Source organism: Nannospalax galili, unplaced genomic scaffold (assembly GCF_000622305.1).
Source record: "Nannospalax galili isolate Female #2095 unplaced genomic scaffold, S.galili_v1.0 scaffold80, whole genome shotgun sequence".
Lineage (NCBI taxonomy): Eukaryota > Metazoa > Chordata > Mammalia > Rodentia > Spalacidae > Nannospalax > Nannospalax galili.
In genome coordinates this window covers 203,533-207,849 of record NW_008347188.1, presented here as the reverse complement: position 1 = coordinate 207,849, position 4,317 = coordinate 203,533, and the positions used below count along the sequence as shown (strand labels likewise).

At 37.3% G+C, this 4,317-nt stretch overlaps 1 pseudogene; it reads left to right on the top strand.

Moving 5' to 3' along the window:
- Positions 1-339: 339 nt before the first annotated feature.
- The window catches only part of LOC103742608, a 7,349-nt pseudogene continuing 3,371 nt past the window's right edge, over positions 340-4,317 (top strand).

The following is a 4,317-nucleotide window of genomic DNA, read 5'->3' as shown; positions in this document are numbered from 1 at the left end:
AGAATTTGTGGATTGCATTTTTGAGTTCTGCATTTTTGAGTCATTTACTCTTGTCAGTCAAGTTCACAAGCTTTCTGGAAGTCCATCAAATTCAAAACTTTGGTAAGAAGATCAGAACTGAGGTTTGCAAGGCTATCAGGACCATGTATTCCTTTGTCTTCATGCTTAGCTACCTAATTCAGGTTTTATGGACACCAAATAGGTCTCAGCCTCTAGCATGCAGCCTCCATGGTGGCCTCTATGATGCAGACCAGAAGCATGGGACATTTTCATTTTCTTCAAGTTTACATTCTAACTACAGGGGAAAATTGCCCTCTCAAAAAAGAAAACACAGTAAGGATGTTGTTCCCATGGTAAGTTCTATGAAGAACACAGTGTGGTCTAACTCAGACACACTTTGATGAGGAAGACTTCGGGAGCAAGTCTTCATCTGTGTACCAATGTGTACGTATATTACCGATATCAACAGAACTTTATTTCTTCCTGTGCTTTTGTATTTAAGTACTTTGTGTACTGTTTAGCATAAAAGAAAAAGAAAACCCTCTACTTGGTTAAAGATGGAAGGCACCCAGCACTGACAAGTTCACACATGGGTGTAAGTTTAGGGCATCTATACTAATCATTTTCCAAATATAACATACAGAATGCAAAATGTCAATATTATAAAATAATTATGAAGATTTGGACATAAATTCTTGCTAAACGTATAGTATATATTTTTCCTCAAAAATGATCACTCGTGTTGGGGAATAAACCGCAATATTCATTTCACCATATATTACATATCACATTGGTAATTGGTGGTATACTAATATATTTTCCTTTTCAAATTCGACCATTTGACAAATCTTTTCCTTTGTATTTCCAAAGTCTCATAGCATGTCTAGAAGCAAATCAAATATGTTCTGATTGACGTGTGTTCAGAACAAATAACAGAAAATTTCACTTGTATGCTGATGTTCTGAAAGTAAAATATGTCTTTAAAGTCTCAGAACTCCAAGATTCCAGCTAGCTGACTTATTCTTACTGTTGGTAAAACACATTGCAGCTGAGTTCGGTTAGCAGTGACACTTCTGTTGCTGCCTGAAGTAGCTACCATTTGCCAGCCCTTCCCAATGTCAGCAATTAGCAGTAGCATATATCGGTCCATCACACACTGATAAACAGCTCATGAGGTTATGGATGAGTACTTACACTCAGAGATGATGAAAACGTGCCAGAAATAACCTAATACTGTAGATTGAAATAGACTTCAGTGGTATACTGCATTCTACTTAAGAAGTATATAGTACAGAATAAAAATAGCACAAAATTGTAAATAAAAATGTATTCCAAAGAAGACATAAAAATGACCAACACGAAAATGTGTTCAACATCACTACTCCACAGAGAAATGGAATCAAGATCATCATGAGGTAGCCCATGGCATGTTAGTGTAAGAGACACCGTATTAGTGAGGGTTGGGAAAAGGAAACCCTGTTTACTCTTGGTGGGAATTGTAATTGATGAAGTTATGGGAAAAATGTAGACGTTCCTAATGAAATTAAAAATAAAGCTACCAAATGACTCAACAACCCATGTTCCTGTGTATATCCTAAGGAAATGAAATCATCTCTAAGATAGCTATATCCCAAGTTCATTGCAACACTATCTTCAGTAGCTAAAAGATGTGCTAATAACTTATGCTTCCTTTGCTGAATGGAGAAGACTGATTACACACATAGCACATGCACATATATACATGTGTACACACATGCACATAGACATGCACTCTGTGGGATGTTATTGAGCTTTAAAAAAGAGGAGATTCATTCTGTTATGTGTCACAGAGAGACAAATATTGTGTTATTTTACTTATATGTGGAATTACAAAAAACAATCAAATATATAGATACTGACTAAAATAATGACTACCAGAGATTAGGAGGTAGAAAATAGATAGCTGTAGGTCAAAGGGTATGGCATGAGGGTAAACAAGTTGAAAGATATAATCTGAACTGTTAGAAGTATAATTAGTGCACAGCATTCAGGATTTTTGCTAAATGAATAGGTACAAAGGGGCATGTTAATGTAATTCACCACAGTAATTATTATATTACTTATATCATGTAATATGTTCTTTACCTTAAATTACACAATAAAATTTATTTGAAGATTGATAAAACAACTGCTTTATATATGTAACATGTGTTATATTACAGTGAGACATTATTTTGAATGTTTGGTGAGGAGAGGGTGTGAAAAATAGGGGTCAATATTTTGGTATGTTTGAGAAGTGCTGTGTGGGGGCATATTTGTCACATGTAGATGTTTGCCTAGCTTTTTGACACTGTTAGCTTTGAATTGGAACATACTCATTATGATGCATCATTATGATGCATGCCTTCCTCTCTAAAAAATGTCCTTTGGGGTTCCAGGGCCACTGAGTGTTGCCCCCTGTCTCCCAAGGCATAGCATGCTATGCAGTACAATGAAAGCATTCGTTAGATGCTTTCTAAAAAATTAACAAGCAATTCCATAGCTAAGGTAGGAAAGCGGCTGAGGTTCTTACTCTCATCAGTTGTAAAAACAGCATAAGTAAAATGGAAAGCAACAGAAATGCCCATCATTACTGTTTTGATGGCCAGAGCTCAGGGGATTTCTATTAATTATAAGGATTAGTATGAGCTGAGCGTGGTAGCTCATGCCTTTAATCTCAGCAGTTGGGAGGCTGAGGCAAGAATACTATAGCAAATTCAAGGCCAGCCTGGGCTACATAGTGAATTCTAGGCTAACCAGGGCTACAGTGTGAGCCCTTATCTCAAAAGTTTCAAAATAATCTGTGTTAGTACTATAAATACATTTTTCCTTTTGAGATGGGGCCTCATCTCCTAGACTGGTCTTGAATTTGGCATGTAGCTGAGGAGGATCTTGAACTCCTATCCTCCTGAGTGCTAGGATTATAGGCATGTGCTACAATTCCCAGTTTATGTGGTGGTGGAAATGAAACCTGTGGCTTTGTGCATGGTAGACAAGCACTCTACCAATGGAACCACACTATAATTTGGAGTGTAAAACTTAAGATTAATGCATATATATGTGAAAATCCAGCAATAATTTTCCTTCTTAAAGTATATCATTAGCTTATAATCCACAAAATAGTTAAATTTATTGAGGTACAAAAGGTATTTTAAAATTTGTTTCAAGGAACAATGGTCACTGATATTCACACATGCATGTATGGGTGCATGCACCTATTTGGTGTGTTATAATATCAGCCGTCATATATGTGTGTGCTATAATAGGTCATCACACACACACACACACACACATGCTGCTGTGTAACTGCTTCTACAGTTTGACATGATGTTAGCACACTATAAAGCTACTTATGAAGTCTCCAATATTTCTGTGTTTTTCAAATTATTCATTCTTTTGCTAATACAGAATAGGGCAGAAATTGGTGCAGATAAAAATTACTAAACTGAAAATTAGGAAAAAAGAGAATTTTTAAAGCTAAATCTTTTCAGAAATATAAGTGCTACAGATTCAAAGTTTCATAAAAGAAAATTGGGGAGGGGGTGTCTTTTGAGACAGATTTTTGCTATGCACCGCAATATCACTTAGAATCCATGGTCTTCTTGCTTTAGCCTCCTGAGTGCTGGTATTATAGGTGCGTACCACCATGTGCTGCAGTAAAAGAATACTTTTATCTCCCTATAGAGTGATGGATCTGAACGTGAACTAAGAGTTTAGTGTACAGTCTAGAATCTCAGCAGCTCAAAGTGAAAAATGTTCTGGACATAAATGTAGTGACCTGAGGCTATATGGTTATGTCTATAGATTCTGGAGATGCTAAGCATATGGTTTTCCTACTTAATGTGTTCAACTTCAGATATCATTGAGCACTGAATAGTTAAAAATCTATTCCACAACCCATCATAGTTAGGTAGAGAATTTGATCTTTTTCTTTTTGCTTTTGCCTCCCTCCCTCCCTTCCTCCTTCCGTCTCTCCCTCCCTCCTTCCTTCTCTCCCTCCCTCTCTCCCTCCCTCCCTCCCTGCTTCCCTCCCTCCTTCCCTCTCTCCCTCCCTCTGCCCCTCTCCCTTCCTTTTTCTCACTCATTTTCTCTCTGCATTATCTGTCTTGACTGTCTCTGTTTCTCTGTAACTTCAGTGCTGGGGATTGAGCTCAGGGTCTCACATATGATAACCATGTTCTCTACCACAATACCCCAGACCCTAGGAGATGCGTTTTAGTGGAAGCTCTTACAGATGGTGCAGAACAAGTGTACAATTCTCAGGGACATGACAAGGATGTTTTGCTGTCCTTGGTTTTT